The following is a 14,643-nucleotide window of genomic DNA, read 5'->3' on the forward strand; positions in this document are numbered from 1 at the left end:
CAAAACCCGGTGGAGGAGCGGAAAAACGCAAGGGCGAGCCTTCGTCAAGTGTGCCTTGCGTGTTAGACGTGTGTGAAGGTGAGGAAGACAAGGCATTTGAACTACCCGGTGAGCTATCGGCAACATCAGATGCTGCTGGGCCATCCAACGGGCAATTTACAGACGGTAGAAGCAGCGCACTCCACATTGAACATGGCGTGACTGCACCGATTGGCGCATCGCATGAACCTGTGCAACATGACAAAGAACCGTTCACAGCTGTGGAGAAGAAGAAACGAAAAACCAAAGCTCATGCTAAAAGGTCATTTCAAACACAAACAGAGCCAACACCCTCTTCAAGTTTTTTCGTCCAGCGCAAACGATGGCGACAAAAAGAAGGCGCCCTGAGAGCGAACATTGACAGGCTGAACAGAACAGTGGACGCGTACAAGCAAGAGTTTCAGAAACTGAAGGAAAGCTGCTTGGTCAGTGCATTTTTAGAAGTTGCGGCCGATGCAGAAGACGAAGTGCAAAAGCAGTGCTACGTCGAGATCAAGTGAATAATTATAAAAAGAATAAACCGCAGTGGTCTGAAATCACAATCAGACACTGTATCGTTATTCGACACCTGTCGACAAAAATGTACGAGCATATCAGGTCCGAGGGACTTCCCCGACTACCATGTCGAAGCACTCTACAGAAATATATTGGAACAGTCGCCGGAGAAGTTGGGTTTAACGACCTGGTCCGCTGCCGTCTGGAAGCAGAACTAGAAAATCTGGAGACCCCTCAGTCGAAGGTGTGCGGACTTGTGGTAGACTAGATGAGGATTCAGGAGAAGCTGATCTACAACAAGCAAAGAGATGCATTTGTAGGTGATGTTGACATTGGCCCGGAACTTCAAGATATCTGTCCCAGCTCAGAAGACGAGGTCGTAGCGAACTCCCTTTCGTGCTTTTTGCTGAGTTGTCTTCACGCAAGGTTTAAGATACCTGTAGGGTACTTTTTCTACCAAAGGCTGTACAGGAGAACAACTGGCTGTAGTTGTATGCCACGTACTCAAGAAGGCAGCCGATGTAGGATTCAACATCGTCCGGCTCGTGACTGACAACCACAAGGTGAATGTCGCGGCAATGGATATTCTGTGCGGAGGCAAGGCGAACATGCAGACATCGCACCCTGCCGATCCCTCTACGGAGCTTTTTTCTTTCTTTCGACCAAAGTCACATAATAAAAAATGTGAGGTCATAGTTCCTGGTGAAGGACTTCGGCAAAGAAAAGCAGCTCGCATCACGGTATGTCAAAAGTCTCTACAGAATGCAGAAAAACTCGAGAGTGAAGCCGGTTAGGTTCTTGACTCGAAAACACGTGTATCCATCTAACAGAAAAAATGAACGTCAGATCAACGGTTCAGTTGTTTTCAGTTCCTGTAACTGCCACGCTTAGCTACTTCAAAGATCAGGCCGGCCACACATGTGATCTGGACTTCGCTTCAGCAGGACCCACAAACTCATTTCATTTATTGAACCCTCAGGGCCAAATGCATGCAAATGATACAGAAGTGGTTCACAATAATGGACGTCAGCAATTACCAACAACACATCTACTGCAATAACCCTGACGCCCTTCAGTTTACGGACGCAGATGACCCAAGATTAGAATGGCTTGAGGTTTCTTTCCTTGCTTGCATCGAAGACCTCAGGAACGAAAGCCCGGCTGGAAGCTTCTTGAGCAAGGAAACTCATTACGCTCTTGTTTTTGCGACCACGTCAAATGTGAGGTGCATTCGTCACTTACTGACCGTCAAGAAGTTCCGCTTCGTTCCGGACTTGAAAAAAATGCTAAATACCGGCATCGTTGCTGCCTCCGACCAGAGCAACGTTCAGAGCTCGACATCATTCGTCGCAAGGCAGCCGCTGCCGACTCAATGGAGCCCCGCCATGCCTGCCACTGGTAACAAGTTTTTCGATCAGGCAGTGAACGACTTAAAGAATCACTGCACAATATCGACACCGCACATAACAGGTCCGGACGAAGCCAGCGTCGCTATGGTTGGAGGTTATAATGGGGGGGGGGGGGGGGGGTGCAAGTGAAAGCATTGATAGCTCTAACTGCGTCGCACAACTGCAGGGTCAGAAAGGCACCACACCCCTCCTTGGCCTTATTGCCCACCGAGATTGGGGCGGGCTCTTCTACCCGAGCCAGGAGCTCGTAAAACTGCTGATTGGTCTTCGGAAGCTTGTGGACTACGTGCTTCCCCATAGAAAGTATTTCACAAAACCTTTGGAGGTTTGCGTCGATAGAAGTGTGGCAGCGGTCATGGAACTTAATGTTCTCAGCTGTGGAAACACAGACAGAGATCGTAGCAAGGTTCTCCTGGAACTCACTGCACACAAGTTCATGAAGCCGCTGTTCACCAACTATGCTGCCAGCGCTACCGACAGGAATGCTGTTGTCAAGTTTCTTGACCGCAAGCCTATTTCCCGCAAAGTGCTTAATTTGTAGGTGATTTGAGAAGCATACCCCAAGCTCAAATGATTTGCTTTTATGCTGTCGTTGAACCTGGTCCGAGTTTACCACTAAGCACAACTACGTGCGACTCGCATCATGCTGCGTAAGCGACATTCCAGGACGAGACAAATCAGTCAAAATAAAATATTTTCTCAGGGCGTCCTGTTACGTTACTTGTGAACGCTAACTACATTGACTGCAACAACTGCGATACGTGCAAAAAACTAAAATTTCATCGCAAGAAGCCAGAACACAACGACTTCGCTCAAATACAATTGAACAGACGGGTCGCGCCGCGCTTGTGGAGCAGCTAGAGCACCGCCGCCGATGCCCGCACTGGCTGCTACCGTCGCGGCACTTCACCACCCTGACCAGCCTCCCGCTCATTGACGCAGATAGGGAAGTAGCTATCGCCATCTCTTAACAACCGTCCGCAACTTAGGGCACGGTGGCTACAATGGTTTAGCGAGCGACGCCGCAGGCACCTTTCTAGAGGAGGCAATGTTCCAGCTTGAGGAGCGTCAGCAGATGGTGACTCGCGTGCGTACAGAAACGTATTTATAATGAATACGAACGTAAGTTGCGCCTTCATCTCTTTTGTATTAATGAAACAAGACGGCTTAGTGGCATTTATAACCATAACCCTAGCCGGGCACGTTGAAGACGCGTTGTCAAACAGCTTATCCAATGCGCATTAGATACACATTCAAGAAGTAAAGATACCGTGCTCCTGGTATCGATCACTTTACTTATAGAAAATGCCTCAACCACCAGGACTATCATATTTTCATCTCGACTCATTAAAACAGGGAAAGTGGCTGAAGAAAAAAATTAAAGGTGCGTATGCCAGAAGAAAAAAAAACAAAGAAAAAGCATATAGTGTCTTTTTAACCTTTTGCCAGGTTTTATTTACAGACACTCAACTTTTAGTGATCTAATCAATAGAGGAAAGTTTACAGTCTACTTTGCACAACCGCATACTACACACGCGAGGAACCCAAACTACGAGGGGGTAAGCGCCCCGTCGTGTTTCTCTGATTTTGCCGTTTGGAACCGCGGAAAGAAGGGCTTTAAGTTTCGCCCGAAATCTACAGCCAAAAGCTCAACCCCGAGCATCCTGGCCTCTCGTACCGCCGGCGTAGAGCGCACGCGAACTTTAAATACGTGGACGAGCGCGGCTTGCAGCCGCGCCCTGCGCAGACGATGCGAGGCGCGAGCCAGCTTAGACGAGCCAGCTTATACCTGCATTACGGTGGCTAGACGGGGAGGTGAGAGTTTCGCAGCGGGCCGTGCACACAAGCGTGTGTCGTTGACAGGTGGACAGGTTGCGCGCGCGTCGCGTCTTAGCGAGCTGAAAGAGGAGCGGGAAAAGCGGGCCCAGCTTGAAGAGCAGGTAGAAGCGCTAAGGTCGCGGCCGGCAGGGCACCCCGGTTCGAAGCACTGTCAGGTGGGGGACGAGGCTCGTCAATCCTACAGTGCTGTAGCGCAGCAGGCTTTGAGCGGGGAAGAAAGAGAGGTAAAACGGGCACGGAGACTCGCGACAGCATAGCATACGGCGGCGGGAGAGACAGCTAGTGCGATCCGGAGGCCAACAGTCGCAGTTAGGAAGCTAACGGTCAGAGCGCAGCAGGGTTCTGGTAGTCGGTGACTCGAACGTACCCAGCAAACAACGTACCTCCCCAGGTGCGCCCAGAAAGGATGGAATGTCCCAGTCCCAGTACAACATTTATCGTACATTTCCAGGCCGTAGAGGCAGGACACAGAAACAAAAGCAAAAGGACAGTGCGCCCACTAATGGCCTAGGAACGTTTTTTTGAGGGTGTTAAGCAAAAAAAAAACAAATCATAGCATTTTGGCCCCAGATAGGTATCTGGGAGAACGCTTTTGGGACCAATGCTTTTCAACAAAAAATACAAATTGACTCCTCGCTCCCTTTTCTCTCTCCCTCGCGCCAAAAGCTACGGAGAGAGAAGGTTTTACTCTTGAACTCGCCGTTTTGAGAGATCATTGTCAGATAAAGCAGTTTTGTTCGATCAGCCGAAGGAAGCGCAGTTCACCCGCATCTCTCTCGTGGGCCGTCGGCTCCATGCTGCAGGCAGGCAGGCGTCGGCGGTCTGCCTTTTCATCGCACCGCCGGGAGCGGCGGTCGCCAACATGCCCGTCTTCTATAGTGTTTCCGACTTCAGCACGGTGCGGCGGTCCCTGCAGGCATCTACAACTGCCAGCAGTGATCGTTGCGCCGCTGTCTAGCAGAGGCGCAGTAATGGCCTCCCATCGCTCGCCCGGCTTCCTCGCTGGACGGAATCCATCTTGGGCACACGTATACGCGCAGACCCTAGCCGCTCGCGAGCAAGCCCCAGCGCGCGGCAGCTCTTACTCTCATCACTGGGCTGGCGCGAAATTCGTAACTGCGGATTCATGGCAGTTTTCCCGCGCACCTCGCCGTGCCCACAATTCCTTTTGGAACTGGTGCAGGGGCGTGCGGCGCATCGCAAGTCTTTTCGGCAGCTTCACGGCCCTACACCATAATGGCGCTCTTAGGCGGGGGCTACATGGGACGTTTTTCTCCTGCGATTATCACACGCGAAAACAAAACGCGCTGGCGGGACGCCGGCCAGGCTACATGAGGCGTACGAGCGGCGAACTCCGCCGCAGTGTGGCCAGACAAGGCAAAAATGTTTTGGCTACCACTAAATGAACGAACAATGCTTATATGTTGTTTGCTTGTGTTATAACTATTAAATTATGCAATAAATGCCCTACTAATAGGTCTATACACATTACCAGGTATGTTTAGTAATGTATCGATATTTTTGTGGATGTTCAGCGGAGAGAGTTGGCCGGAAATGTTTCCTCTGGCGACCTTGTGCGACTGAAACGGTGGACCGTTGCGGATTGCGCAGAGTTTCTATCTGAGCTTCGTTCTGTGCATTCCTTGTGGCTCTCGTTGCTGAAAACTAATTTTAAAAAGAGTTTTCATTTACTTCGCGCGGACGGCAAGCAGGAAGCGTTACTGCGAGGGAGAACGCGCCGCTTCTATTCTTGTGACCAAAGCCAGTGTCCATGGGGGTACATCGGCGTCTTTTGTTGTTAAAGAAAAGATTATTGCTGATGAAGATGAGGGACCTAGAAGAAAAGAAGAAAAGAAAGAGGAAATTCTGGGTGCACCCCATCTGGTAAGTCAGAAAAGAGGAGGGTAAATACCACGCCGCGGTAAGTAACTTGTCGGTCGGTAGCGATCGATCTCCTGTTGTGCGTTCGGGAACTTTAACTACCCCCAACTCTTCGTTTTGTCTTACCTGCTTCCTTCCTTTTTCTTGTGTTCGTCATTTTTTTGCTATTGTGACATTCCTTGTGTGTGCTACGAGGTTCCGCGTTCGACGGCGCGGCGTAGACGGAGACCCAGATGACAGCGGCATCATCAATTACCCAGCCATGCTCTTTGAGGGACGCTCAGGACGACATCGTTCGCCAAGAGGGCCTTCAGCGCCGAAACCCGACGGCGTGCAGCTTCTGCCAGCAACCGCTCGAGCCCAACTCCGGAGCCACTCCATCGCCCCCATGAAGTCGTCGGCACGTAAGCTCAGACGCCCCAGCCTCTGAATCTTAATCATGTATAATTATTGAATATATCTGTTTGTTTAAACTGAGCCATACGGTGTCTCTTTGCCTCTCCGTCCCGTGTGGACCTGCGCATTATGGGGGTCATCACACTGGTGTCAGAAGTGGGGTCTCAAAAGCAAATGTCCTCTGAATGCTGCGACATTCATGACTTCAAAATTGTAATCAAAAGGGAATCACGGGACTGATTGTGGGACTTTTACCCCCATTTGAGAGGCTTGAGGCACTGGAGGGCTTGAAAAAAAAAATGTCTGTATCTGAGGGAGCTCCCACTCCACAGCCGTCGCTCGGAGCAAGCATGCTGGCATTAGGAAGCGTCATTCCGACGTTTACGGGAGATAAGACAGGGGTTCCAATCTGCGATTTCTTTTCCATGCTAGAAGAGATTGGGAAAATGGGGGGATGGTCCGATGCTCAAATGCTGGGAATGGCGAGGTGTAAGATGGCAGGAGCTGCTCATGATTTTGCATGGCGAGACGAAAAAGTAAAATCCACAAAATCATTTGCGGAATTTAAGAAGCTCGCGTTTGAGCATTTCGACACTGAACCACGTCACGTGCGGGTACAGAGGTTCCGTGACGCCGGACAGATGGTAGGGGAGGACGTGCGAACATTTGCGTCGCGGCTTCAGCGCCTAGCACGCGATACGTTAAGCAGGGAGGAGGAAGGAGACCAGCTAAGGAAGAAATACGCGGAGGATCTACTTAAAGAGGAAATGACCGCTTTGTTCGTGGCTGGTCTGCAAGACCCCGTGCGCCGGTTTGTGCTCTCGCGCAAGCCGAGCAATTTCGACCAAGCCGTGGAGGCCGCATTGGATGAGGAACGAAATGAGGCGTTAACGACAGCCGCAGCGAGAGTACGCGTCATAGAGAGAGCGGTGCTCAACCCTGAGGTTGCTCTCTTGACAGAGCGGTTAGATCGCTTAGAACAGCTGCTATCTCAGCAGGTAGAACGCCAGGTTGAAGCGCGCGCTCAACAGCGCCCATTCGCTGGAAACCGGAGACCGCCACAAAGCTACAGGTGCGGTATGCGAGATTTTGAAGAAATCGTATGCTTCGCTTGCCAGGGTCGCGGACACATCGCCAGGTTCGGCCAAAACGTGCGCCGTGGGGAGCCACAAAGAGAAGCAGGCGAGACACGCCCTAAGCAAGCCTACAGCGGGGCTCCAGATACCGAGACAAAAAACTAGTTAGTCCTCCCCAGCCTGAGGAGCGTGGGGAGGGAGCAGTGGATGATGAGGTGGTGGTAGTTTGTGTGGCCGACGAGGCATGCCCTGTTGTGCGTTGCAAGTTAAATGGTTGCTGCATGGAATTGTTGATAGATACGGGGTCAAAGGTGACATTGCTTAAGGAGAGCAGTTTTAACACGCTTCGAAGGAAGGGGGACCGCGAGGTGTTGGAAGCGTCTGGTGGTATGGCAACCAAATTTGTAGGCATAACGGGGGATCCTCTTGGCATAAGTGGACTCTACCGGTTACACTTCTTTCTCGGCGGAATTGCATTGGAGCACCCCTGCTACGTATGCCCGGACACGGTGTCTCTGCCAAACGGAGTGTCAGGTATATTAGGGCAGGATTTTTTGAGAAAAGGGAAGGTAGTAGTCTCATTCTCTGAGGAAGAGGTTAATGCGGGCGGATCAAAAGTTCCGTTTTTGAACAGGAGAGGGGCTGAGATTCGCATTACCGATATTGACACCCGTAAAACAGTGGGATCATTGGAGAAGGTATATTCGCGGGTTGCCGTCAGGCTGGTCGAGGAGGCGGTCGTCCTTCCTTGGTCGGAGCATATTTTGTACGCGTTTGTGCCTTCAGATGTAGAGAGCGGCGCCGTGGGAGTGCTTGAGCCGGTCGACTCTCTCAGCAATGGCCTGAAGGCTGCCGCGTGCCTCGTGACAGTTAATGACGCCCACAGAGTGCCCCTACGGGTGGTTAACTGTAGCCAGCAGCCACTGAGCCTTCCCAAGAACAAAACGTTGGCTTTCTTCACCTCTGCGATAGAGAAACGTGAGCCCACCGATACGGTACTCGCAACTGTAGAGCATGCTAGTCCTTCGGCTGCTCCAAAGGTGTCATTCGATCTTTCTCACGTAAAATCCAGGGAGAGGGAGGCTCTGGCTGGTTTGCTGAACGACTACTCGGAGGTATTCGCCGCGTCCAACCTGGATTTGGGCTGCTGTGGCGTTATAAAGCACATGATAGAAACCGGCACTTCATCGCCCGTTTACCAGCGTGCGTACAGCATTCCTTACTCCCAACGTGAGGAGATGGAGCGGCAGGTGCAGGATCTGATTGATCGCGGCATTGTCGAACACTCAAAGTCACCCTGGGGAGCACCAGCACTATTGGTGGAAAAGCCAGATGGCTCGTATCGATTGGTAGTGGACTACCGCAAACTAAATGCCGTAACTCGCATCGATCCATACCCCATCCCCAATATACAGGAGACGCTTTCTCAGCTGGGCTCTGCCAGGTACTTCACGGTAGTGGACATGGCGGCGGGATTCTGGCAGATAGCAATGGATCCGGCAGATGCCGAGAAAACGACATTCAACACGCCCTCAGGGCACTATGAATGGAAAAGAATGCCGATGGGTCTGGCCAACAGCCCTGCTGTCTGGCAGAGAACCGCTGATGTTATCCTGGCAGGTCTTCTGGGGAGGCTGTGCTTCGTGTATATGGATGACATTATCATATACAGTGACAGTTTTGAGAACCATTTGCGCGATATTGAGCAGGTTTTGGTGCGACTAAGAGGAGCGGGTCTCAAGCTGAAGCCCTCTAAGTGCCAATTCCTCAAAAACGAGGTGAAATACCTCGGGCACGTTGTTTCAGCTGACGGCGTGCGACCGGACCCTGAGAAACTAAGGTGTGTCTCGGATTTTCCATCCCCGACTAGCGTCCGCCAGGTCCGGCAGTTTCTCGGCCTGATCGGTTACTACCGAAGGCACATAGAGGAGTTCGCCAAGCTCGCTAAGCCGCTCACCGCCTTAACAGCCAAAAATGTCGCCTTTCGCTGGGACGAAAACGCGGAGGATGCTTTTGGGGCCCTGAAAAGGAAGCTAATGAGTGCACCGCTGTTGCGCCACCCGGATTTTAATTTGCCCTTCGTTATGGCCACAGATGCGTCAAAGTTCGCAGTTGGTGCCGTGCTATCTCAGGTAATCGAGGGCAAAGAACATCCCATTGCTTTTGCTAGCCGACAGCTGAGCCCCACAGAGCAAAAGTACGGAGCTACGGAAAGGAAGTGCCTCGCCGTTGTCTGCGCAGTAAAGCACTTCAGATGCTACCTTTACGGCCGCAAATTCAAGCTAGTCACAGACTGCCATCCTCTGAAATGGGTGATGAGTGTCAGGGACCCTAGCTCGCGACTCGCTAGATGGAATCTACACCTGCAGGAATACTGCTTTGAAGTTGACACAAGTCAGGAAAGACACATCTGAATGCTGATGCACTCAGCCGCACAGCTGCCGTGGCAGCTATAGATGAGTTTGTCCCCGTAGTCGACCCCGCCGAATTACGCACAGAGCAGTGCAAAGATCCTGACCTGAAGCGAATAATCGAAAGCTTAGAGGGCGCACCGTCTCACCCCGAACAGCTAGGTTATTTCATTGGCAAAGACGGCACCCTGTGTCGGCGCACGAGGCCAACCAGGAAAGGGAGACCAGAGAAAACCGCTTGGGAGAGAGTCGTCATACCTCGGTCGTGGACAGAAAGGGTTCTTCGCGCGTTTCACGATGCGCCATGCGCCGGTCATTTTGGCGTAGCGAAGACACGCAGGCGTGTGGAGCGTTTGTACTTTTGGAGTGGCATGCGACAGGATGTTAGAGACTACTGTGCGAAGTGTCATTCCTGTCTCGAAAGAAAAACACCCAAGGGACGAAGACCAGCTCCAATTCAGCCGTTCCCTGAGGTTTCGGCTCCCTTCGAGCGGACAGGTATGGACATAATGGGCCCATTGCCCACGACCACTTCCGGAAACAAGTACATTTTAGTATTTGTTGATCACCTTTCAAAATACGCGGAAGCGGTAGCACTCCCAGATCAGAAGGCAGACACGGTTGCAAGAGCATTTGTCGAACAGATCGTGCTCCGACATGGACCCCCGAGGCAACTCTTGACAGATCGGGGAACGAACTTCGTGTCGCAGCTAATGAGGAGAGTTTGCGAGCTGCTTAAGATCGCTAAGAAGCAGACAACACCGTACCATCCGGCTTGCAACGGCGCGGTGGAGCGACTGAACCAAACCGTGGCCGGGTTCCTGTCGCACTTTGTTTCGCGCGACCAGCGGGACTGGGACTTGTGGCTCCCGTATGCAATGTTTGCCTACAATTCCGCAGCACACGAGAGCACGGGCGAATCGCCATTCTTTCTTCTCTACGGCCGAGACCCGGACCAGCTTAGTGAAGTGCCAGAGGGCCCCCGTCGTGTCCCATACGCTTCACTGGACGACTATAAGGATGAGCTAGAATCGCGCTTGCAAGTGGCGAGGGACATCGCAAAGGAGGCCTTAAAGAAAGCGGCGAAGCGCAGGATGGAGGTGCACGATCGCAGTGCTAGAGACGCGCCGTTTGTTGTGGGGGACAGCGTGTACATTGAAAACTGCCAAAGGCAGATTGGGCTAGCTCGTAAGTTCCAGACGAAGTGGAGAGGACCGTGCGAGGTTGTCGAGAACCTTTCTCCGGTAAACTTCAGAGTCCGAGACGTGAACCGGCGCTTGATAAGGATACACGCAAATCGCCTCAAGTCGGCACCGGTTCAGTATTCACGAAATGAGGAAAGGGAAAGCGCGGATTTTGATGGGGACAGAAGTGAAGCGGAGCGCGCAGATAGTTCGCAAGAAACGCCCTCTCCTGCATTTGTTCGGCAGGCGCCAGAGGTGACGGCCGGAATGCCACCGGATTTACTTCATGCATTGCTAGAAGAAGAAGCGCGCGAGGTTGCCGCGCAGATAACGCCAGGAGAGGCTCCTGCCACGAGCCCTCGCGAGTCCCAAAGCAGACAAAGGGTCACAGACTTACTTAGTATGACTCATGAAGGCCGATATCCGCTGCGAAATCGGAAAGCTAAGTCGGACTAATGGCGTAAACAGAGCGGAGTTGTGAACTGGTTAGAATTGTGTAATGCCACAGCTCATAACATTGCTATGTGCTTATGTGTTAAGTTATCGGGGTTGGTAGTTAAACCTTTCTGTCATTAAGGAACACCTTCACAGGAGAGCATGCGGAGCGCATGCAGAACCTGCCCTACTTCCTTTCGTTATCTATATTTTTGTCTGTGCCGTGATCGTGCTAGAAGTGGGAGCTCCTTTGTAACTGTGGTAAATTTATTTCGTCCAGTTTGGACTAGAAAGGAGAGGCTTGGGTGCTGAGTTTCATGTTTATCTGTAAAAGAAGATCAGTGCTGCCCCTGGAGACGCCAGTTATGACAGCGGAGGCATATGGTGTTGTGCAGTGGTGTTGAGTGCAGCGAAAAGTGTTTTGTCGGACGCACTGTGCGAGGCGATTCACAAAGACAAGGGGAGCTGCGTGGACTCAAATGTTCGGAGAACATTCTTCTGGAGGGTGAGCGAGTGTGACATTCCTTGTGTGTGCTACGAGGTTCCGCGTTCGACGGCGCGGCGTAGACGGAGACCCAGATGACAGCGGCATCATCAATTACCCAGCCATGCTCTTTGAGGGACGCTCAGGACGACATCGTTCGCCAAGAGGGCCTTCAGCGCCGAAACCCGACGGCGTGCAGCTTCTGCCAGCAACCGCTCGAGCCCAACTCCGGAGCCACTCCATCGCCCCCATGAAGTCGTCGGCACGTAAGCTCGGACGCCCCAGCCTCTGAATCTTAATCATGTATAATTATTGAATATATCTGTTTGTTTAAACTGAGCCATACGGTGTCTCTTTGCCTCTCCGTCCCGTGTGGACCTGCGCATTATGGGGGTCATCACACTATGTTTTACATGATGTATCTGTACCAACTCGCCCAGCTGAATGTTTTGCGGCTTGTGCTTGCCATAATAAAATTTTGTGCCAGTCGGAGGTCGTAATTCATAACTAGCATATTTTCCTTTTTTTTCATGCTTAAGATGCCAGCTGAATGCCACCCACGTTATGTATTTATCACTTTTAAAAGTGCACGAATGGCTTCATACGAGCTGTATTAATTGCGATGAATCCAGGAACTCCGTGGTGTGTCATTGTAAGCGGCTGCATTCTCTAGCGTTGCTTTTCCGCATATGCCTGAGAAACTGGTTGCCGCGTCAGCAGCATAGGCCAACGTAACCTTGACCAGTTTTGCTTCAGCACCTGCGGCGTTTTCGCATTGATTAAGATTCGCATCCGAGAGCTCAGAATGCACTCGGAAGACACTTTGTTACGCTTGGTGTGTAGCACTCCCGATTTTGCGTTAATGTCAACACACGCTGTTAAGAAACGGTACTTGAAAGAGAGGCTGGCGGTGTGACTTTATAAAACGGGACGATGTAAACTGTGGTCCGCGTCGCTACAAAAATGCCCACTCCAATATTAATAACCACAAAATAAGCTCCACATCTCTGTACGTCACCTACCATTTGTGTAATGATGAAGGGTGGGGTAAATATTTGGTGTCAGTTGGTAATTTTTGTTTAACTGTTGTCATTGCAGTTTCAAGTCATGAAGACAGATGAAGACATGTTCTTCCGATACTATCGGATGAGTCCGAAGCAATTTGACGAACTGCACAGCATTGTCCGCAGTGACCTGAGGAGGAATTTTGTTTGCCGGGAGCCTCTTTGCTCTGAAGAGAGACTTGCTATAACCCTCAGGTACTATAGCACTTGTGACTGCAGTGACGCTCTCACACAACTTTTCAACTACTTTCTTATCGTACACAGGTACCTATCCTCGGGAATGGCAATCAAGCAGATAGCACTGACATTTCGAGTTGCACCAGCAACATGTCGGCTTGTGATTCACAATGCCTGCAGAGTGATCTGGAAGCACTTGGAGCCGCTCTACCTTTCTGTATGTATTTCTTGCCTAATTCTGTTCCTGGTTCTGGTTGTGGAACTTTATTAGGCGATGTAGCAACCTTAAATTTGCATGAAAGAGCCAAAAGGGCAAGAGTGAAGAGCATTGTAGTGGCCTAAATGAACTAATTCAGAAAGCAAGACCATTTTTAGCATCTCTCACTTCCAAACCATCCGCCCAAATATTCAGGTTTGCTCTTTTTTTTTTCATTTAGGAGCCAGGGCCTGCGCAATGGGAGGAATCTGCACAAGAATTCAGCAGGCGTTGGAACTTTCCTCATTGTGTAGGAGCAGTAGACGGAAAGCACGTCCAGATTACTGCTCCACCAAATTCTGGAAACAGCTTTTTCAACTATAAGGTACTGTTCACTCCATAAGCTGAACCAGATGTCATACATATACAAGGGGTGCTCATGCATGTCTAATGTTCTCCTTTTATTAGGGGACATTCTCTATTGTTTTGATGGCCATCGTGGATGCAAAGTACAAGTTCATGATGGTAGATGTCGGTGCACCAGGCCGACACAGTGACGGCGGAGTCTTCAAATCGTGCACATTTGGAAAAAAGCTCAATGATGGCGTCGTGGCCCTACCAGCAGCAGCACGCCTTCCAAAAAGCCAGAAGGTTGCGCCGCATGTTTTTGTCGGGGACGAAGCATTCCAACTGAGGACAGATTTTTTGCGTCCATTCCCGGGCAAAGGCATGCTGCCAATCCAGAGGGTGTTCAACTACCGGCTGAGCAGAGCAAGGTATTGAATGTCATTGTAAAAATATGGCATTGTTTTATTTGTGTTGTTGGAAAAAAAAGGACGAACTCAAGTGTTCTTGCACTGCTTTTCATGCCCAGCGATCACCGATGGCTCAGTACAGTATCTTATGCTGTGATTGAGTGACAAGGAAGCAAGAGAAAATTGTTTTCTGCAGTACATACTTCTCGTTCCGGCCTGTAAAAAATTAAGTTTTAAACACCTTTTCTTGATAGTGTGTTTTCTTCTTTGTAATGATTCATAAGGCATTATAAACATCAATCACCACATTGTATTTGTCTACGACCAATGCGTAGTTTAAAAATGAATTCCTCTAGTCACGCTGTTCCGGCATAAATAGCCAAATGGTGGCTTCGACACTACAGTTATACACAGGTCGCATGAGGCACAAGAAAACTGCAATATGGTCCCCGTTTTTTTCATTCATTGTCACGCTTTCTTTTGAGGCAGCATTATTTAGTCTTTTGGTGAATTAAGGCAATGAAGCAGTGAATAAAGCACTAAAGTTTGGTGTGTATGCACCTTTGAAACAAGATTTAGCAAATGTTCTCTCATGTGATATTCTTTCAATTACTAATAGATGAAGTGCACTCAGAGAAACTTCTTTGAAGTAAAATAACTTGTGTAATGCTATAGCACAGCTGCAAATAATCATGTTTTTACAAAATGTGGTGCAGGCGCATCGTGAAAAATGCCTTTGGCATTTTGACAGCTGGTTGGAGAATCTTGCTTGGGCCCATGAACCTTGTACCAAAAAATGCAA

This window comes from Amblyomma americanum, chromosome 3 (genome assembly GCF_052857255.1).
Source record: "Amblyomma americanum isolate KBUSLIRL-KWMA chromosome 3, ASM5285725v1, whole genome shotgun sequence".
Lineage (NCBI taxonomy): Eukaryota > Metazoa > Arthropoda > Arachnida > Ixodida > Ixodidae > Amblyomma > Amblyomma americanum.